At 39.1% G+C, this 23,893-nt stretch overlaps 1 protein-coding gene across 2 annotated transcripts in view; it reads left to right on the plus strand.

Moving 5' to 3' along the window:
- The window catches only part of GRM8 (glutamate metabotropic receptor 8), a 1,246,805-nt gene that overhangs the window by 603,764 nt on the left and 619,148 nt on the right, over nucleotides 1-23,893 (plus strand). The gene's annotated exons all lie outside the window — the stretch shown is intronic.

Below are 23,893 nucleotides of genomic sequence, written 5' to 3' on the forward strand. Positions count from 1 at the left end.
GAGTGCATTACTATCAAATTAAATATGTTGTAATTACTGCTGCGCTTAGTTTTGCGCGGTTTGTCTTTCTTGTATTGAATAGAGAACCTTTTCTATTGCATACTAGTCTACAGGAATTCAAAATCTGCTTGCAACAGGTCAGTGCAGGTTAGGAGGTCAAACGCACCTGCAAAGAATTCTGAATTATCTCAGAAGCATCTCAAACTGATGTTAAAAGCAAGCTGCATTTTCACATCAAAAAAAGAAATCCAAAGCCCATCAACAGAGTCCCCTAGGAATTGGTGGGAGACAACCTGTGTCTGTGTCCTCACAAATCATTGACAGCTATGACATTTTGGTAAATTTTCCACATCTAGGTTATGTTGAGTGACATACAAACATTACAAGTGTTTTTCTTTTTCAAAATGTGCATTTAGGTTTTGTCACTTGGTTATTTTAAATGCAAGAAGTGCTTAGGGTAGTTCTTTTTCATGCTTACAGGCTTTAGGCTCTGTAACATTTGACAGACATCACCATGTACCTTGAGAAGTTACACTCTGCACATTTTAAACTGGTACTGAGATTTGAAAAAAATTGCAATAAATTGCAGATTGAACGTGGATAATGCCTTTTTACTCTCACATATTTTTTTAAAAGAAGTGATATATAATTTTTCTTGAATTTCTTTGATGTCTCCAAGCACTCAGCTCAACATCACACATTTCTAGACAGATGCAAAAACTTTCCTTTTAGATGAACACTAAAAGTTTCTTATAATTTATGTAAAATGTTTATTAAACTGCACACAGTTGATTTTATTAACCATTGTGGTGTTTTGAATTTTACATATTACAACATGGATACTAATCTATGTATTGCTAATAAAAATAACATGTAGCTTGATTATAAAAAAAATAAAAAAAATAAATAAAAAAAATTGAATTACTCAAGCAAGCCTTTATTCCAATGTTCTTTTAGCAATGAGGAAGTCCACTAACAATTGCTGACATGACATCAAACATACAGAGTTTCAAAAATATAATTTTCCAATATGTCAAAGCAATGTTGTGGGTCATATACTCTATACATAGCTACCCGTCACATTGTAGATTAGTAAAAATAAATTGTGGATTGAGAGTGAAGCCTAAGTTTTTTTTTTCCAACCCCTTTGACAAATATGTTTGAACAATAGACATTAATAACAGCATTTTCAACATCCATATGTTATTAGTGTTATAAAACCCATAATAGTATTCATTAGAGCTGGTGAACAGAATCCAGAGGAATACAAGAATGTGACACCCAAATGCACAAACAAGAAAAAAATAATTATCGTACCACTAGGAATCAGCAAAGAGGATATGTTCATCCTGTTTGATTTTCAAAACAGAGGTCTTAGTTGCATACATGGTAGCTCCAGGCTTCTGGATAACATGTAGTCCAGATTTAAATAATACATTTACACAAAGAGACACATTAAGTATGAAAAATGGCCCCTTTCACACGGGGGCGTTGGCGGTAAAGCACCACTATTTTCATGGCGCTATTCGGCTGCTAGCAGGGTGCTATTAACCCCCCCCCCCGCTAGCGGCCGAGAAAGGGTTAAAAACCACCGCAAAGCACCTGGTGGTATAGCTGCGGCGTCCCATTGATTTCAAGGGGCAATATTGGTGGAGGAGCAGTATACACACCACTTCTTCACTGCTCCAAAGATGCGGCTAGCAGGACTTTTTTTACCATCCTGCTAGCGCACTGCTCCAGTGTGAAAGCCCTCAGGGCTTTCACACTGGAGACACAGCAGCGGCTGTTTCGGGTCGGTTTGCAGGCGCTATTTTTAGTGCAATAGCGCCTGCAAAACTACCCAGTGTGAAAGGGGTCTAAATGAAGATAAGCTTTTCTTGGTGTTACCAAAATGCTTCCAACAATGCATGCAATATAAAAATCCCTCTCTTAAAAAAAAAGTTACAGACTTAAGTTCAGGCAAGTCAAGTTTAAAGCATATCTGAACCCTAAGGCTATGTTTAGATGTGTGGCTGTTATTGCCACATCTCGGAAAAGTGTTTTCTTTTCAAAGCCACTTGACAGGTGGTGAGAATATAAGTCACCTCCTCTCCACTTGTTTTTGCCCTGGAAATTCTACACCACCATGCTGCAACTGCTTGAATGGGTCACATTCATTACTGCCAGTCAAATGAGAATGGAGTATAAACTTTGCAGTAGCCAGGAAACAAGGCATTGGTGATTCAGAATGTAAACAAACAACCCACCCCCCTTCCCCAACCACAATTCTAAATGAGCCCTAAGGCCTCGTACACACGACCGGTTTCCTTGGCAGAATCCATCAAGAAACTTGGTGGGAGAGCTTTTTTGTTTGACGAGGAAAACTATGTGTTTCGCCCGACGAGTTCCGCGGTCGTGTGCACGAGGCCTTACAAGAAGTAACCTCTCTTATTTGCTCTTTTTTTGTTCTGCCAATTAGAGCATTGAAAGTTTTTTGGTATATCTAAGTTTGATAAGTTTACAAAAAAACATCTGTTGATGTGTGATGTGCATACTTTCTTCCTGTGCTGACAATTGTCTATTACATTGTTTTGAGTTAGCTCTGAGGGCTACAGAAATATGTTCCTCTACATAATGGAAGAAAGGAGAAGCGAAGGGTTCTGTGGTCCTATGTTGTTTTTGTTGTTCAGATATAGAAGGGTGAATAAAGTGTAATAATAGCAGACTCACTAGGGGAAACTAAAAATGGCTGAAAATAGAAAACAAATTCAGCCACCACATCTTTGGACTCGTTAGCCTTCATATATACATTTTTAGCAATTGGGTTTAGGTATGCTTGAAGTCCTGAATCCAACTTTATTTTAACCAAACTGTATATAAAACAATTGTAGTTATCGCATACATAATATTTCAAAGATGTAAATCAACACATAAATCATATTTCCCTCCAACATGTCAAAGTAATGATGTGAGCTACATTGGGTTCTGTATGTATTTGTAATATAGTTTAGAAACTTGTCACCAACATGCTAATTTAGCATATACACAGCCTTCCTTTTGTAGGTATGTGCTAACCCTCTCATAGACCTGATCCCAACCACGGGGCTGTTCTACCAAAATCTGATCCATCGCAGAATTCCTAGTTATCTCACCTAAAGCAGGACTCTAGTGTGATAAACATTCAGGACAGCATGGACATCTATAAGTGACTTCATTTAAACTTAATGCGCCAGTATAAATAACTATAAGGACTGTAAGGTCACATTGTAGGTAATGTAGGTCACATTGTAGGTAAAACAGTTCAAACACAGAAAAGCATAATGTGTATGAATCCTATCATTTTATTTCACTCCTATGGGCGTACTTTTTTAAATCTTTTCACTGGCAAAGTTTATTTAAAATGACTTTGTAACTTGCATTTCAGTCCTCTTTCCTACATAAATGTATTAAGTTATTATATAACAACATTGCTTTAAAAAACACTGTTCATTTTGATTTCACAGTGAATTTTTATTTTAAGATTATGTATATTTTACCTTTACAACAAATGCAGATTATTATGCAAAATAATCACACACATAGGGATAATTTTTATGTTAATTTTCTTTGAATGTGTTTGCATTAGCTCATTAATATGACTTGTGTTCTTATAGCTATCATGCTTGTAACACCCTGAGACACATTCTGTAATATATAAGGAAAAAAAACCGTCATGTACAGTAAAGCTATGTACTGGTCTTTTATAGTAGTAGAGGTAGTAGAGGTATATTAGAGCATTGAGATCAGGGCTCAAGTCCTGCGGGAACGCGTGGGAATGGAGTTCCTGCACTTTTTTCACAGCAGGAACTCGGTTCCCTTTGCAGGACTAGAGCAGCCGAGAGCAGCCGAGCTGCCTGAGCCAATACTTCACTAAGCGGCGATGCCCAGCTCGAAGCAAGTTCTTTCTAAATCCCATGATAACTCGTGGCAGACCTCCGCAATGTCTTCTGGGAACAATGACAAAAGCTCCCAGGAGACATTGCGGCATCGAGAAAGTGACGGAATACCCGCACACTAACCGATGAATCCATATACAGGAAGCGGCCAGTAACATAAAGGATTACTAAGGTACAGTGGATCGGAAAAAAAACATGCAGTTTAGTAATTATGCATATGAGCGTATTATTATTTATTTTTTGGTGGGGGAGTGGATCTTGGGTGGGAGTTCCCACACTTTTTTCCCCAGGACTTGACCCCTGATTGAGATATATATATATATGTACTGTATATAATATATCTATATGTATGTATATATATACAGTGGGTATAGAAAATAATCACCCCCCCCCCCATTTTAAAATAATCAGATTGTGTTGCTTTGCGGCCTGAAATGAAGACAACACACAGTTTTATTTATTTTTTTCAGCTGCATTTACTATTTATTTAGTGCAACTTATAACATCCATATGAAAGAGATAACACCAATGTGTGACAAAAAAAACAAACAGATTCACTGATTTGGAAAAGTGGATGTTTCTTTTCTATGCCCACTGTATATACATTCAATATATTATACAGTGGGGGAAATAATTTTATGATGCCCTGCAGATTTTGTAAGTTTGCCCACTTACAAAGAAATGAAGAGTCTAGAATTTTTTTTTTTTTTTTTTTTTTTTTAAATGATAGAGACAGAATATCAACCAAAAATCCAGAAAACACACATGATACAAGTGCAGTTTAGTGAGTAAAATAAGTATTTGATTCCCAAGCAAAACATGACTTGGTGGAGAAACCCTTTTTTGGCAAGCATAGAGGCAAGACGTTTCTTGTAGTTAATGACCAGGTTTGCAAACATCTCAGGAGGGATTTTGGTCCACTCTTTTTTACAGATCTTCTCTAAATCCTTTAAGTTTCTTGCTGTCACTGGGCAATGCCAGGTTTCAGCTCCCTCCAAAAATGTTCTATAGGATGAAGGTCTGGAGATGGCCCCATCCATTGGCCCCTTAATGCGGCAAAGTCAGTACCTTTAGCAGAGAAATAGCTCCAAAGCATCATGTTTCCACCTCCATGCTTGACTATATAGGGATGGTGTTCTTAGGGTCATAATCAGCATTTTCATTCCTCCAAACACAAGTTACAGCCAAGAACCTTAACAATTTTGAGAAGATCTGTAGAAAAGAGTGGACCAAAATCCCTACTGAGATGTGTGCAAACCCGGTCACCAACTACAAGAAATATCTTACCTCTGTGCTTGCCAGCAGATAAAGTACTTTGAGTCCCCATTGGGAAAAACACTATAGAAATAGTAATAATAATATTGTATAATACAGTGCACTGAGATATTGTGCTTGCCAACAAAGGTTTCTCCACCAAGTACAAAGTCCTGTTTTGCTTGGGGATCAAATAATTATTTTATTCACTAAATTGAACTGAAACTCAATTTATAACATCAGGTTTTTTTTCTGGATTTTTGGTTGATATTCTGTCTCTATCATTTAAAATACACCTATGACACAAATTATAGACCCTTAGGGCCAGATTCACAGAAAAAGTACACTGGAGTATCTGCTGATACGCCGGCGTACTTTCAAATTTGCCGCGTCGTATCTTTTTTTTGAATTCACAAAGATACAACGGCATTTGGCTAAGATCCGACAGGCGTACGACTTTGTACGCCTTCGGATCTTAGGATGCAATACTTCGGCGCCCGCTGGGTGGAGTTTGCGTCGTTTTCCGCGTCGGGTATGCTAATTAGCTGTTTACGGCGATCCACGAAGGTACGCACGTTCGTCGCATTCTCTTACGTCGTCGCTAGTCGGCTTTTCCCATCGTAAAGTTGCGATTGCTATTTAGGTGGTGTAAAATTAGACAGCCCATGTTAAAGTATGGCCGTCGTTCCCGCGTCGAATTTCAATTTTTTTTGCGTAAGTCGTCTGGGAATTCGAAAGTACGTAACGCACGTCGCCGTTCAAAACATTACATCGGGGCAATGTCATTTCGTGCAAAGCACGGCGGGGGAAATTTCAAAACGGAGCATGCGCAGTACGTTCGGCGCGGGAACGTGCCTAATTTAAATGATACACGCCCCATTTGAATTAGGCGGGCTTGCGCTGGACGGCTTTACACTACGCCACCGCAAGTTTACAGGCAAGTGCTTTGTGAATTAAGCACTTACGCTGAAAACTTGCGGCTGTGTAACGTAAATGGGATACGTTACGCCGCCGGATTTCTACATGAATCTGGCCCTTAATTTCTTAAGGGTGGGCAAACATACAGCATTTTCAGGGGATCAGAAAAAAAAATTCCCACTGTGTATACTTGTATGTGTGTGTGTATATCTATATCTATAGATATATATCTTGCTGTCCCCTCAAAATAACTCATCACAAAGCTATTAATGTCTAAACCGCTGGCAACAAAAAAAGAATTGTTGCTCTGCATAAAGATGCCTAGGCTATAAGAAGATTGACAAGACCCTGAAACTGAGCTGCAGCACGGTAGCCAAGACCATACAGTGGTTTAACAAGACAGGTTCCATTTAGAACAGGCCTCTCTATGGTCGACCAAAGTTGAGTGCACATGCTCAGCATCATATCCAGAGGTTATCTTTGGGAAATAGATGTATGAGTGCTGTCAGCATTGCTGCAGCAATTAAAGGGGTGGGGGGTCAGTCTGTCAGTGCTCAGACCATACGCTATGCACTGCATGGTCTGCATGGCTGTCATCCCAGAAGGAAGCCTCTTCTAAAGATGATGCACAAGAAAGCCTGAAAACAGTTTACTAAAGACAAGCAGACTAAGGACATGCATTACTGGAACCATGTTCCGTGGTCTGATGAGACCAAGATAAATGTATTTGGTTAAGATGGTGTCAAGAGTGTGTGGCAGCAACCAGGTGAGGAGTACAAAGACAAGTGTGTCTTGACTACAGTCAAGCATGGTGGTGGGAGTGTCATAGTTTTGGGCTGCATGAGTGCCCTCCCTGGGGAGCTACAGTTGATTGAGGGAACCATGAATCCCAACACGTACTGTGACATACTGAAGCAATACACCACTCCTAAAGCGCCTCCAAGATGCTGCTTGCGTGACTTTTTTTAGCGACCTGCCAGCACATCGCTCCAGTGTGAGAGCTCACTCGGGCTTTCACACTGGAGTGAGAGGAGAGACGCTTTACAGACGCTTTGCAGGCCAAATTTTTAGCGATATAGCGCCTGTAACGCACCTCAGTGGGAAAGTAGCCTTAGGGTCAGTGCTTTCACCCTGGTCAGGAATCCCTTTCAACAGCTCATTTCCCCTATCTGCTCCACTCTTTGCCATATCACCCAGCTGGATCTCTCCAAAAAACGAGGTAAGGAAACATGATATCACTGCCTATGAGTACCCACACACACCATCTCCCCCTTTAGAAGCACATGAATTATCCATCTGCGGGAGGGTAAGGCCAGGTTCAGTATTATATCCTAGCAAAAGTGCAGGCTGTAAACCCTGCAGACCCGATGGGGCTAGGCCAAGTACAGGAGGGCTGTCTGTATCACATATCAGTAGCTATATATATGTATAGAGAGAGAGAGTGAGAAGGGACAGTTTACTTGTTTTAGGGATTCCATATTCATACATATACAGGGATAACAACAACATTGTTTCCCAAGTGATAATTCCATCAGTAATGCAAACCATTGATTCATCTATGTAAGTAGCTTTATGCTTAGAGACTCACCTCACTTTCCTTAAAACAGAGACTTCCTGTTTCTCCCAAAAAACCTTGTGGCTATCCAACCTAGTGAAACCTAGTGGCTACTAAACCTAACTTTTTTTTTACCCTAGCCGGGGAAAGAAATGGGATCCAGGATCCTATTGCAGAAAGCTGTCATTCATAAAGCGTGTATCCTATGTTCAGTCTGGATGCAACTTAAAAAGTCTGTTTTATTAAAATGTGTTATGTTTTTTCCTGCTTTAGTGCTGATATATTGTTTGTTTTTAATATCATTATGTTTTTTTAAATTTTAATAACAGTAGATTGCTTTTTCACAGGGTGGCATTCATTTTTACATATCATAATCAGGGTCCTATTAATATTATTTTATTATCCTTGGTGTGAAAACTTTCATCTTACATAAAAAATAGCTAATGCATATTTGAGAAGGCAGCATGTTGAGATATTTATTTTTGAATAATAATCTGTCTCATCACATTATCTTGTATGTCACTATTTTTTAAACTAAAACTTAGTGGATAAAAAGCTTTGATGAAACTTGTACATATTATTTTAATAGCTTTTCTCTTCCAGTAAGACAACACATATTTCATTTTTAAACATTTACTAAGCACATACACCTTATAAAAAACAAACATTTTTAATACTTTTTAATGTTAACCCTCTCATCACTTGCAAGTTGATTTGTATAATATGATGCTGGCTGTACTGATAAAAATATGAGCACAGAGTATTCATTCATATGGTTCAACATCTTCATGCCAAGATTGTACATTGAGTGTAAAAGGCATTTTCTAGCAGGCAAGATTTGTATGTTTGTTTAAAAGACATATAGGGGTTGATTTGCTAAAACTGGAAAGATCTGGTACAGCTCTGCATAGGAACCAATCAGATTTCAGTATATTTTTGTCAAAGCTTAAAGTGGAGGTCCACACAAAAATGGAACCTCCACTTTTTGGAACCCTCCCCCCCTCCGGTGTAACATTTGGCACTTTTCAGGGGGGAGGGGGTGCAGATACCTGTATAATACAAGTATTTACACCCACTTCCGGGCATAAACTCCTGCGGGGGTCACACCCCTCCCCCTGCTGTTTTCTGGGAAACACACAGTTCCCAGAAGACAGCGGAACCAGTTAGGATGCGTAGCATGACTCGCGCATGCACAGTAGGGAACCAGGAAGTGAAGCTGCAATGCTTTACTTCCTGATTCCCTCACCGAGGATGGCGGCGGGGGCAGCCGAGAGCCGAGCAATTAATCGGCTTTGGCTGCCGACATCGCAGGCACCCTGGACAGATAAGTGTTAAGTCAGCAGCTGCAGTATTTGTAGCTGCTGGCTTTTAATATTTTTATTTTTTAGGCGGACCTCCGCTTTAATGGAACAAGCTGAAGTTAAAAGCTGATTGAAAAGATAAAAAAGGCGACTCTAAGTGCAGAAGTTAAACTTTATATTTTCCAGAAGGGTCAAAAACACTTACAAAAGGGTGGATGGGTAGAAGCACGTCATATTAGTAATATGGCAGGTATTCCAAGGTGGTCCAAGTCCCAAGGAGTCTCAGTGATATCCGCAGGTGTAATTCTATGGCAGCATATTATGAAGTGGCTGACAGATGGAAGCCACAACTCTCCTGGTCCAGGAGAGTTGTGGCTTGGGACTACCCACTACTTGGAGTTGGGACTACCAGAATGCCGAACCACCTGCCATATTACTAATATGATGTGCTTCTACCCATCCACCCTTTTGCACATGTTTTTAACCCTTTTGGGAAATATAAAGTTTTACTTCTGCACTTAGAAAATATAAATTATCACTATATAAATGTACATGCCTAAGTTAAAATAAGTATCATATAAGCAATGTGACATGCTGTGATGATTCTCGTAATAGAATAGGTTATGCATTAGCTCAACATTCATTTACACAGAGAAAAGCAGGGTAGTTTCTTCTCCCTTATAAGCATATTACAGGGGCATATTACAAGGGTAAAACTCTTTGCACATTTCTATAATATAAAAAAAAAAAAAAAAGCAAACAAAAACAACAAAAAAGAACAGTTTGTTTGATTGCTCAACTAATGTTGTCCTTGATATTTTGTTTGACATGGCTTAGCAATCATAATTTGGCAGTCAGTATAACATGGTTCTTTGTGACTCTTTATGACAGTCTTTTCAATACAGATACAAATTATACATGTTTCTTAGATTATTTTTGTGGCGTACTATTTTTTTATAGTGATTAACTGCTTGCCGACCAGCTGCTGACTATATACGTCGGCAGCATGGCACGGACAGGCAGAAGGACGTATATACATTGTGGACGCGTGCGTGCCTGCCACGAGCACTGTGAACCTGACCGCAGGTCCCGCGGACTCGATCACCAGTGAGACAGTGAGACCTGTAATCGGAAGCGGTGATCACTGTCTTGTCATGTATAGCCCATCCCCCTACAGTAAGAATCACTCACTAGGGCACACTTAACCCCTACAGCGCCACCTAGTGGTTAACCCCTTCACTGCCAGTGTAATTTTCACAGTAATCAGTGCATTTTTATAGCACTGATCGCTGTAAAAATTACAATGGTCCCAGAAATGTGTCAAAAGTGTCAGATGTGTCCACCATAATGTCGCAGTCATGATAAAAATCGCTGATCGCCGCCATTACTAGTAAAAAAAATATTAATAAAAATGCCATAAAACTATTCCCTATTTTGTAGATGCTATAAATTTTGCACAAAAAGGTTAAATGTTTTTTACGTATTTTTTCAACAAAAATATGTAGACGAATACGTATCGGCCTAAACTGAGGAAAAAAATTAATTATATATTTTTTGTGGATATTTATTATAGCAAAAAAAGAAAAAATATTGAATTTTTTTCAAAATTGTCGCTCTATTTTTGTTTATAGCACAAAAAATAAATATCGCAGAGGTGATCAAATACCACCAAAAGAAAGCTCTATCTATGGGGGAAAAAAGGACGTCAATTTTGTTTGCACGACAATTGTCAGTTAATCACTTAACGACCGCCGCACGCCTATATACGTCCGCACAATGGCACGGACAGGCAGAAGGGCGTATATATACGCCCTTGCCTTCTAGCGGGTGGGGGGTCCGATCGGGACCCTCTCCGCTGCATGCGGCGGTCGGGTCCCCTCGGGGAGCGATCCGGGATGACGGCGCGGCTATTCGTTTATAGCCGCTCCGTCGCGATCGCTCCCCGGAGCTGAAGAACGGGGAGAGCCGTATGTAAACACGGCTTCCCCGTGCTTCACTGTGGCGGCACATCGATCGAGTGATCCCTTATATAGGGAGACTCGATCGATGACGTCCATCCTACAGCCACACCCCCCTACAGTTGTAAACACACACACAGTGATCCTTAACTCCTACAGCGCCCCCTGTGGTTAACTCCCAAACTGCAACTGTCATTTTCACAACAAACAATGCAATTTAAATGCATTTTTTGCTGTGAAAATGACAATGGTCCCAAAAATGTGTCAAAATTGTCCGAAGTGTCCGCCATAATGTCGCAGTCACGAAAAAAATCGCTGATCGCCGCCAATAGTAGTAAAAAAAAAAAAATTAATAAAAATGCAATAAAACTATCCCCTATTTTGTAAACACTATAAATCTTGCGCAAACCAATCGATAAACGCTTATTGAGATTTTTTTTACCAAAAATAGGTAGAAAAATACGTATCGGCCTAAACTGAGGAAAAAAAATTTTTATATATGTTTTTGGGGGATTTTTATTATAGCAAAAAGTAAAAAATATTGCATTTTTTTCAAAATTGTCGCTCTATTTTTGTTTATAGCGCAAAAAATAAAAACCACAGAGGTGATCAAATACCACCAAAAGAAAGCTCTATTTGTGGGGAAAAAAGGACGCCAATTTTGTTTGGGAGCCACGTCGCACGACCGCGCAATTGTCTGTTAAAGCGACGCAGTCCCGAATCGCAAAACCTGGCCTGGGCATTTAGCTGCAAAATGGTCCGGGGCTTAAGCGGTTAAATCGACACAGTGCTGAATCGAAAAAAGTGGCCCAGTCATTTGGCTGCATAATGGTCCGGGGCTTAAGTGGTTAACACAGTTTTTTTTTTAGAATTTTAGAAAAAAAATGAATAATTTAGAAACATCCACACAGTAAATGCGGGGATAATAGAATCAGCATTTTCACAGCCTACAAATATACCATGAATCAGGAGATCAAACAGGAATATTTGACAAGCAGTCCCATGGAATGGTACAAAGTAATGCTGTAACTGGTTAACAGTATCTTCCTCTTATTCTGCAGGGCATCTTATTCTTATTTTGTCTCAGCAATACAGAGAATCAGTAAGCCTTCAGGCAAAAGCTGTGAAACTGCATTTGCTGTGAACAGATGACCTCTATTACTTACTGAGCAGGGGGCCTATGTACAGTTATCTGAAACATTAATAAGCCATCATGCACCAGTCTGTAGACATAAGGCCCAGAGAAAGCACCTTCAGTCTGAATAAAACTTTAATTCAACTGTGTACACAATATTTAATAAAACGACATGCTTTTTAAATGACACTGTAATCGGTAAGTGGAAGACTTAAAGTTAAAGTGTCTGTACTGGAAATATGTATGTACCTGCTTCAAATATTAATTTCTTTTTTTAACATGCACATGCAAATAATGCAAAAAATGCATACATTTAATGGCGTGATATCAAAAGTGACCCTAACTTTGTGACATGTGACTCAACATGAGCTGTAATATCTTGTAGTATTAATATTACGGTAATTTAGGAAACTCTTTAACTGCTAGGTTTAGTAGTGGCACCAGGGGGCTGCTTGGGTGTGCTATAATTAATTAACAACTCTTCCAACACCTCTATCTCCTCTCTCAGCAAACAACATATGCTAAAAATACTATGAATTCCAGTGTGCTTCTTGCAGCCTTGTGGCAGCCTTGCCTTGCTAAAGTAAGTGAAACTATTAAATTGTAATGCCGGGTGTTATTGCTGGCTTGGGGTTATTTTGCTGGGAGTTATTGTGTGAGGGTTATTGTTGGCTGGGGGAACTGTGCTGGGGGTTACTGAGCTTGAGATTTTTTGCTGGAGGTTATTGCTTGCTATAGGTTTGCTGGCAGCTATTGCTAAGGGTGATCCTTGCTGGCCTTAATACTTCCTGGAGGTTATCCTGGGGTATATCATTGTGGGCACTTACACTTGCTGTGGGTTATTAATGCTGGCCCTGATGTATGCTGGGGGTTATTTTTGCTGTCCCTGACACTTTCTGCTGGTTATTGCTGTTGAATATTTTGTTGAAACTATAGTAAAGCTAAAAAGGGAAACGTGGCATACTGAAAGCCATGTGCTATGAAGCAACTCCCATTTCATTGAACATGCTCAATTTTTGGCCTTGCCCACAAATGCACAATAAGCAATGCGCTGTGCAGTTTTCTGTAGTGTATCACATTCTTCTTCTGAATTGCTTCAACTGCTTGCCGACCGTATCACTTATATGTATGGCGGGAAAGGTGGCTGGGTTGCACCAGATCGCGTATTAGGTATGTGATCTGGCACTTCCAGGGAGGGGGTGTGTGTGCGCACCACCAGCAACCCGGCTGTGCTGTGATTATACATAGCAAATGACGATCATCGGGTGCAGGCCAATGGATGACCACTGGCACTCACCGCATGACCAATGTGAACCTAAGCTCATGCCGTGTACACACGATCGGAATTTCTGATGGAATAAAATTCGATGGAATGTTTCGTCTGAATTCCGATGAAGCTGACTTCCATCAGTCTTGCATACACACTGTCAGGCCCCGTACACACGACCAGTTTCCTCGGCAGAATTCAGCTTCCGACCGAGTTTCTGGCTGAATTCTGCCGAGAAACCCGGCCGTGTGTACACTTTCGGCCGAGGAAGCCGACGAGGAGCTCGGCGAGGAAATAGAGAACGTGTTCTCTATTTCCTCGTTGTTCTATGGGAGCTCTCGCCCCGCCGAGCTCCTCGGCGGCTTCAGTGCTGAACTGGCTGAGGAACTCGATGTGTTTGGCACGTCGAGTTCCTCGGCCGTGTGTACGAGGCCTCAGACTAAATTCCGACTGTCCAAAACCCGGTGACGTAAAACACTACGATGAACCGAGAAAAATTACGTTTAATGCTTCCGAGCATGCATCGACTTGATTCTGAGCATGCATGGGTTTTTTCTCCGTCGGAGTTGCACACAGACGATAGGAATTTCCGAACATGTTCTATTTCTATACACCGATGGGAAAAAGGCAATGGGGCCTACACACGATCGAATTTCTGATGAAAAAAGTCCATCTGACTTTTTTCATCGGAAATTCCGATCATGTGTACGCGGCATTAGTGTCTGATTTGTTCGCCGCAATATCACAGTCCTGCTATAAGTCACAAATCGCTGCCATTACTAGTAAAAAAAAAAAAATTCAATTACAATTCCAGGTTATATATACCATAGTTTGTAGGCGCTATAAGTTTTGTGCAAACTGATCAATATACGCATATTGGGATTTAAAAAATAAATACATTTTTGTGATGGATATGCCTTTTTTTTCTTGTAAAACTGTTGGTCTTTTTTCATTAATAGCGCAAAAAAAATAATGCACTGGTGATCAATTACCACCAAAACAAAGCTCTATTTGTGGAAAAAAAGGACATGCATTTAATTTATGTTCAGGGTTGCATGATCGCGCAATTGTCAGTTAAACTATCGCAATGCCGAATTGCAAAAAATGACCTAGCCATGAAGGGAGCAAATCACCTAGAGGTGAAGTGGTTAAGGCATCACTGGTAATTCTTTTCAAATGTTGACAACTATAGTTTATTTTTACTCCCGCTGACACCAAATATGTTCGCACTTGCTGATCAGCATTGTGAGGGACACCTGTTACATAAATCTGACCACTGCACACTGTGCACTTCAATGTGCTTAAAAAGCACTGCAGTTTCTATGCTTATTACTAATAAAGGGCTCAGGCGTGTTCGGATTGTAACCGCCAGGAAGCCATCACTGCACACCACCAATCATAGGCAGTGTGTGTATGTGCAGCTGTGGGCCAGGAAATGCCTATGATTAGCGGTGTGCAGTGACAGCTTCATGGCGAGTACGACCCGAACACCCCTGAGCTCATCATTACTTATTACACTGTGAATAGTTTCTATTTATCATTGCATCTTTCATTTTCCGACAAAGCATTTCTCATTGTCTCCTTTTATTATACAAAAGGATATTCTGTATACAGTATAAAGGTGCTTTCACACTGCTCCATTCAAAAAATGTGTTAAAAATGCATATGCATTTTGTACGCATGTTTGATGCACTTCCGGTGCTTACTAGGTTGGCATGAACTTGTGAAACATGGAAAAAAATGTAAGAGCAACGTTGTTGATGTGTTTTTCATTAATGTCCTTTCATTTCAATTAGGAGCTGTTTTTGATGTGGTTTTGAAAAGCACACCAAATATACAGCATGCATAAAATGAACTGCACCCTCAGAACAGTGGTATGAAGAGTGCCAAAGGATTTAAAGAGAAATATTTTTATTGTATTTTTCTAATGTTTTAGCAAAAAAAAAAAAAAAAGAGAAAAGAAACTCTGAAGCAAGGTTGCAGCAGCTAAACTGAATTAGACAAATGCCTCACAAGTCCAGTAATAAAATGAGTAAATTAATTTCAATCCGCACTCAAAGTTGCATAAAAGTAACTAACCATCCCAAAGGCATAATATATACATCCATACTATTGTAGTAATGCATGTACATGAATGGTAAAACACAGTAGCAACTGCAACAGTTTAAAAAATATCTGGTAGTGCTGCACAGGAATACATGTAATAAACTCACTCAAGATCAGATGGTATCCAATTTTCGAGCTGTCTTGACAACGGTATTAGTAATCATTCTAGCACAAGTAGAATTCGCTTAGGTTATTTCAGGATTGAACCATCTCATGTGTTTAGAGAAAATATAATTTTGTGTGTAAAGGGGCAGATTAGGTACTCTGAACATGTCTAAACATTTAAATGCACATAAACACACATGGACACGTGTAAGCATGTGTAAACACATGTAAACACAAGTAGAATGCATACAGGAGTAATTCATCTGGGAAATATTTTTTTTTATACTTCCAAGATTATCTCACCCGTTCTTAACTAATTAATAGGAGTTAGGCCTCATGTACACTACAGCTGCTAAACTGAAGTTTAGGAGCAGTTGGGCATTTTTTTCAGCTGCCCTTGAACTCCCCTCTATGTTATCTTATCAGTACATGTACACAGGGTCGTTTATAGTAGTTTAGAGGCAGTTGAGGCATGACAAAGAGTGAGGGGAAGATGGCCCCCCACCCATCTGCGTTGTCAAAACTTCACTTCCGCCCAAGGCATTTTTGTGTAAATATGAGATCTGAGGTCTTTTTGATCCCAGATCTCATATTTAAGATTTCTTGTAATAGAAATAAAAGTGGCAATTTTTTTTTTAAAGAACCGTTTAAAAAACTAAAATGAAAGGTAAAATGAGGGAAAAAAAATGAAACGCGCTCCCTCTCGATGAGCCAGCGTGCAGAAGCGAATGGATACGTGGGTAGTGCCTGCAAATGAAAACGGTGTTCAAACTACACATCTGAGGTATCACCACGATCATTAGAGTGAGTGGGATAGTTCTAGTACTAGAACCCCTCTGTAACTCAAAAAATGCAACCTCTAGAATTTTTTAAACGTCGCCTATGGAGATTTTTAAGGGTAAATGTTTGTCGCCATTCCACGAGCGGGTGCAACTTTGAAGCGTGACATGTTGGGTATCAATTTACTCGGCATAACATTATGTTTTACAATATAAAAAAAATTGGGCTAACTAAACTGTTATCTTATTTTTTTATTCAAAAATGCGCTTATAAGACCACTGCGCAAATACGGTGTGACAAAAAGAATTGCAATGACCACGATTTTATTCTCTAGGGTGTTATAAAATAAATATATATAGGGGCAGATCCACAAAGAAAGTACGCCGGCGTACTTTCAAATTTCCTGTGTCGTATCTATGTCCTCAAAACAAGATACAACGGCATCTGGGTTAGATCCGACAGGCGTACGTCTTCGTACGCCTTCGGATCTTAGATGCAATTCTTCGGCGTCCGCTGGGTGGCGTTCCCGTCGTATTCCGTGTCGAGTATGCAAATTAGCTAATTCCGACGATCCACCAATGTACGCGCAGCCGTCGCATTCTTTTACGTTGTTTCCGTTCGGCTTTTTTCGGCGTATAGTTAAAGCTGCCATTTGGTGGCGTACGCAATGTTAAGTATGGCCGTCGTTCCCGCGTCGAATTTGAAAATATTTTATTTTGTTTGCGTAAGTCGTCCGTGAATGGGACTGGACGTAATTTACGTCCACGTCAAAACAATGACGTCCTTGCGACGTCATTTAGCGCAATTCACGGCGGGAAATTTAGGGACGGCGCATGCGCAGTTTGTTCGGCGTGGGGACGCGCTTCATTTAAATGAAACACGCCCCCTATTCGCCGATTTGATTTACGCGCTGTTAAACCGCGAGAGATACACTGCGCCACCGTAACTTACGGCGCAAATTCTTTCTGGATTCAAAGCTTTGAAAAGTACGTTACAGCGGCGTAGCGTATCTCACATACGCTGCGCCCATGCAATTGTACGTGAATCTGCCCCATAATGTTTGGGGGTTCTAAGTAGTTTTCTAGTAAAAAAAACTGTTTTTAACTTGTAATCACCAAATCTCAGAAAGAGGCTCGGTCCTTAAAGGGATTGTAAACGTTTTTTCACCTTAATGCATTCTATGCATTAGAAAAAAAAGGGGATTCCCCTGGGTGGACTTTTAAGGCACTAATATTTATCAAAAAAATGAAATATTGAATTAAAATATACAGTTCCAATGATTTTCACCATATAGTAAATACATGAAGAACCTTCTTTACACCCAAGGGTGTAAATATGTACAATTGTGAATAAAACTATTTTTTTTACACTTCAATATCCTGTATGTTTTGGAATACTATTAGTGCCTTAAAAGTTCACCCAGGGGAACCCCCTTTTTATTTTCTCATATATACTGGATGTGGCACAAGCATACATTTGCCATTCACCCCCCTTTCTTTCATTCTATGCATTAAAGTGAAAAAACATCCTTCAATACCGCCCCCCCTAGCCCCCCCGTTTTACTTACCTGACCCCTCGAAAGTCCCGCACTCTCCCCTGACATCCTCTTCGCCGCTCAGCCTGGCCGTTAATTGGTTACAGTGGATGGATTGAAAGCAGCGCAGCCATTGGCTCGTGCTGCTGTCAATCACTTCCAATGACATGGCGCGCTGGGGGCGGGGCCAAGTAATACAGTGAGCGGCTATGGCCGTCGGCTGTATCACGGGAGCACGCCCGCAAGAACTCAACACCATGCAAACACGCTGCAGGGGGGAGGAGCCGAAACAGCCACCAAGGGACTCCAGAAGACCAGGTTTGGGGCCACTCTGTGCAAAACGAGCTGGACAGTGGAGGTAAGTATAACGTGTTTGTTATTTAAAAAAATATATATATATATTTTTAGTGATTCTTTAAGTGGTTAAAAATGCTTCTAACCTCAAATGCTCATAACTGCTGCTAAAACCGCATGTAAAAGCTGTAACATGGATGTTTTTCGCTGTCAGTTTCAAGCAGTCATTTTTCAGTGTTCAGAAAAGGTTTTCAACTGGCCTGTGCACATGAGCCCTTAAGCCCCATACACACTATCAGTTTTCCTGCAGGTTTTCTCTTTAGGTTTACCAAAACCATCTAATATGAGGTCAAACCTCAAAAGTTTCGATTTGTATGCAATCAGGCAGGCCCTTGCACTACATGGTTTTGGTAAACATGAAGAGAAAACCTGCAGGAAAACTGATAGTGTGTATGGGGCTTAACAAGTGAAAGAGCTACATTTTCAGAAGCCAAGGATGTATACCAGCATCATATAGGCTACATTATACAACATTGCCTAACTACTGGTTCTTTTTAATAGTTTTCATATACAAAAAGCCAATGAATGTGCCTCATTGTCATGGTACTTTCTATAGCTGTCCCCTAATATTAGAAACTCTTGGGTTGGAAGAAGGAAAGTAAAGAAAATATGAATTGAAGTACCTTTTAAGCCCATGCATCTATACTTAGCTGGCTTGACATGCTGTTTCAAGTGAGACAGTAGCATCTTGTTATGTTTTTTTTTTTTTTTTGCTTTTCAATCTCTCTGTTTCAAATGTGTGGGTGACCTAGAGAGAGGTAATTATGGATACACCCAAACTTGTGTCTCCGGGTTTATATGTTAAAACAATCCAGAATATAAGGATGCAACATTTTATGTTGAACTAAATGGTTAACATTTTATAGCAACATTTCCGTATGTTTTTCTTCTTCTTCCAATTTACTGAAAATGGCAGCAAAGCAGTGGATTAATTTAGAGCAACTCTGCTGCATCAGTGAGGCCAATTAAAGGCCAAATCTGCATAAGATCTTTTATAATAGGCTTCCAAATGGAGTTGGAGTCTGGAACATAAAATCTTCTTTACTGAGCTTGAGGGTTTTTTATATGTTTTGTTTTATTTATTATCAAAATAGCAGTGGCTATAGAGTTCTACAAGAGTGTATTAAAGTGTAATATTTTCATGGCTTTCTTGTGAATGAGCTGCATATTATACTGTAAGCTGTACATGTGTATTAAAGGGGATTGAACATTCTTATACTGTAGTTTTGTAGTTTTAGAGCATGGTGTCTCTACATTTTTATTTTAGTCTCAGACAACTTTTTGAATAAATGCCCATTTTAATGTGTTATTTATTTATTTTTAATTCTGTAACGTATATCAAAGGAAATTACATGACTAAAGTTTTGATACGTGGACATTACCAAAGCAAATTTTACAGCACTCTTTGAAGTTATATAATAGAGCAGTACTACTTTAGAAAGTGAATTTTTACGTTGAATGTTTTCTTGAGTTTAGTTTTTTTTTAACAAGGTGAAATTGCAATCATCCTGTCATATGGAAGCAAAACAAACATATTTTTTTTTTCAAAATCCTTTGCACATGATTGGATACTCAAAATAAAAATAGTTCTACCCTATTTATGTACTAACATTATCCACTTTCTAAGCCTCTTTAAATGTGCTGCCATCTTTGCACGGGGTAGATTTTATTGAATTTTGTGACCATTGCAAGTTTTATTATATGTAACAATATGGCTAAAGACTAGACTAGAATGAAGATTAATTTTTCACTTTAAAAAATGCATAAGTGAAGTATTTACAACATCAGCATGAGATTCAAGCCCCATACACACTATCAGTTTTCCTGACAGTTTTCTCTTCAGGTTTACCAAAACCATCTAATATGAGGTAAAACCTCAAGAGTTTCAATTTGTATGCAATCAGGCAGGCCCTTGCACTACATGGTTTTGGTAAACCTGAAGAGAAAACTGACAGGAAAACTGATAGTGTGTATGGGGCTTCAGTGTTGACTTTAAAAGGAGGAGTTGTTTACGAACACAATACCTACATTTACCTAAATATCTAAATAATGAGTTTTGATTTTCCATCAAATCCCAAGTATAATGACTATATTACAGGCTTAAGTGTATTATCTTAATTTATTATGCCAGCTTGCAGTTTATTAATGAGAAAAAAAACACCTTTGTGATTGTTTAAGTGAGTTTAGGTCAAATGTCTCCAACCTTTTTCAGTTTGTGAACCATATTGAAGTATCAAAAGTAGTGGAGAGCTGCGGAAGGATACAAAAAAAGTTCTGAAAAATGTAACTCTCAGAAAACTGTAAAATATTATGATGAATAATGAAATTTTTATCTAAATAATATAAATATAAATTAAACAACCTCTGCCTTCATTCTTATGGGAACTGTATAATGCATGTTGCTTTCATCCTATAAAACTCAAACAATGATCCAAAGGGCTAATGCATATTTGAGTAGGCAACATGTTGCTATAATATTTCATTTTGAATAATAAGCTGCTTGTTCTGACCTCATTATCTAAAATGTCACCAACTCTTTTGTTGAACTCAAACTAAGTTGATACATTATCCAACTGAGTTTAAAAGACATATTCTCTAAAGTTTGAATATCTATTATGCCAGCACAACTTTTATTTCCATAACTATGCACAATGCATTGAAGTGACAAATTGATATATAAATACTGTATACAGTATGTGTTCCCCAAGAAGTAAAACTAGGGTGAAACTCTGATTCATTCAGCCTACATTTAGTCTAGGTGCACGGAAATAGTATTACACAAACTGCAAAGGCAGCATCATTGGCTGTTGTAGCCTAGGATGCCAACAGTGACTATTTTTGTTTGGCCCTTCATAACCAAAAACTCTGTTGATGTATGTAACAGTACAGGTAGGTAGCATACGTGTACTTCATTGGTTAATCGGTTCTAATTAGGGATGACCTGAACACCCCCCCCCCGTTTGGTTCACACCAGAACCTTCGAACGGACCGACCGTTCGCGCAAACATTTAGAACTCCATTGACGTCTATGGGACTCCAACGTTAGAATTCAAAAGTGCTCATTTTAAAGCCTAATATGCAAGTTATTGTCGTAAAACGTCTTTGAGAACCCGGGTCTTGCTCCAGGGAACATGTATCAATGGAAAAAAGTTTTAAAAACAATAGTTTTTTTTTCTGGAGCAGTGATTTTAATGATGCTTAAAGTGAAAAAAAAATCCTTTAAATATCATACCTGCTGGGTGTCTATAGTATGCCTGTGAAGTGGCACGTGTTTAGAACTGTCCCTACACAAAATGAGATTACTATAAGAAAAAAGTAATTTAAAACTGCTTGCGGCTTTAATGTAATGTTTGGTCCCTGCAATATGGATGAAAATCATTGAGAAAAATAGCACACTATGGGTTTTTCCTGACAAGATTCTCGGTCGTGTGTACGAGGCCTTAGAGAACAGCAAACTGATTTGCATAAGCAAGGACTTGACCTGATTGAACCAATTCACTTGAGGCAGACATCTGGGAACCATGGGAAACAAGTCTTCTGATTAGACATGTGCATTCATTTTTGTCCAAATGCATTTTAGTCCGAATATCAGGGATTTTTGTGTTCGTTTTAACAAACGATAACGAACGCGCAGAATGCAAAATCCAAAAGATCTGACATAATAATTTCTTTATTTTTGTTTTGTTGCGACAACAGTTCGCTATCGATAGAAGATTTGACATAACGGTGACAATAGCAATCTGTGTCTATTGAACCTGCAGTTGAATGTGCCTAACCTAACTCTATTAGTCCAAGATTGTTCGACATAGAAAGAAAAGATTCCACATTATAGAGACATAAAGATTCGATAAAGCAGCTAAAAACATACCATCGCCACGAGCGGACATTTATGGTCAAATGCTCCACCCATAGGCTATAGAAGAATTCTAATGTTGATTGACTAGTAATAATAATTAATACATTTATAATTATTACTAATCATACAACTTTAGAATGCTACTATAGCTTGTAGGAGGAGCATTCAACCGGAAATGTACGATTGCAGTGTTGTACAGTTTAGCTGCTTCGTCAAATCTTCTTAGAACATTCAACAGGCACCATAAGCCCTCAATTGACAGATTCGACCTTAATTCGGATTTTCGGACGAATGCATTTTTTAACTAAACAAAATAAATAAAAACGAATTTCGGGAGTAACTAAATACATTTATTTTTCGGACAAAAACAAAATTACGAAACAAAATATTTCAGTGTGCGTATGTCTACTTCTGACATTTCACTCACTGGCGAACTTTGCTGTGCCTCCCCCCATGCTGCCTTTCATGAATTGACTTTACATCCATGTTTAAATATGTGTATGGAATGTAATGTTTGTGTATATTATATACACAAAACTACAGAATCCCCTAAATGCACTTACCATATTCAGTACAATACAATTATACAAGTATATATTTGCAATAGTTTTCTTTCACCATACAGCATCACTGAAAGGATCAGTATTTTGTCTCAATACTTCTAATGAAATAGCATCCATTTAATCAGGATACATATTTAGAATGAGTGTACTTGTCCTATATCCTACTGACCTCTTCTCATAGGACCCACAAATTGTCCAGGATGATAATACAGAGGAAGATGAAACTAGAAAGGTTTTTGGAAGTTTCTGATTGATCACCTTTTCCCTTGGCCATATAGGCAGGTCCTGTCATGAGACAAAACCCTTCTAGAAAATCATTACAGAAACATGTGTTTTCCATTTTCTGAGTATTGCAGCTGGACACTTTTTCTCTGTTCTTTTCTTTCAGTCAATCTCAGAGGACTTGGAATTGCTCTTACTGAATATGCAAATTGCAGTAGGACACAACTGGTTAATAATAATTCTTACCTCTGTGTAATATAAGTAGACAGGGGATGTTGTTTCATTACATACAATGGCCAGAAAAGCAGCAACATTTAGATAAGTTTGTTTTAGACTATAAACGATAGAGCATTAGACATAGCTAAATTATTGTTACGGTGCTAGTTTTCTGCTACTGCTGTGGTAAAACAACCATGTGAAAATTTGATGTAGTTTAATGTTGGACCTCAGCCAAATATTGCAATATTCTTTTTTATTATTATTATTATTATTATTTTTATGTTCTGAGTTGCAGAACATAATCACATTTTTTTGGGGGAGATGCAGCATTTGTTTCATAGCAATTTCTTGTTATTGTTGGCCAAGAAATACTAAGGTCCCTTTTATGCAGGGTGGACTCAATGTGAGATCAGCAGGGCACCTGTCCACTGATGCAATTCTGATCAGAGCAGAGTGGGCAGATAAATCCTTGTCAGCTTGTCTGCCCAGCTTATGTGGAGCAGACATGGACAGAGCCCGCTCTGCTCTATGGGCAGCTGGGAGTAAACGGAATCTGCTATCCATTTACACATGACTGCCCTCATAGCCTATCTGACTAGATGGAGGAGAATGGATCGCCTTTGTGTTTTAGCAGATGGATCGGACTGAAGGTAGGCAGATGTAATAATTTTTGTAATTGTAAGTCTATTTACACTCGTAAGTCCATAGGGGTGAACAGACCCGCCTATCAGGTCCGCCTGAAAAACTGACAGGTGGACCTGATCGAACCGTTCATGTGAAAGGCGCTGAACTGTATTGTTTATGTGTTTACAAAGTGTTCTGTTTCAATTTTACAAGGTTATGCCAACTGTT

The sequence above is a fragment of the Rana temporaria genome, chromosome 3 (genome assembly GCF_905171775.1).
Source record: "Rana temporaria chromosome 3, aRanTem1.1, whole genome shotgun sequence".
Lineage (NCBI taxonomy): Eukaryota > Metazoa > Chordata > Amphibia > Anura > Ranidae > Rana > Rana temporaria.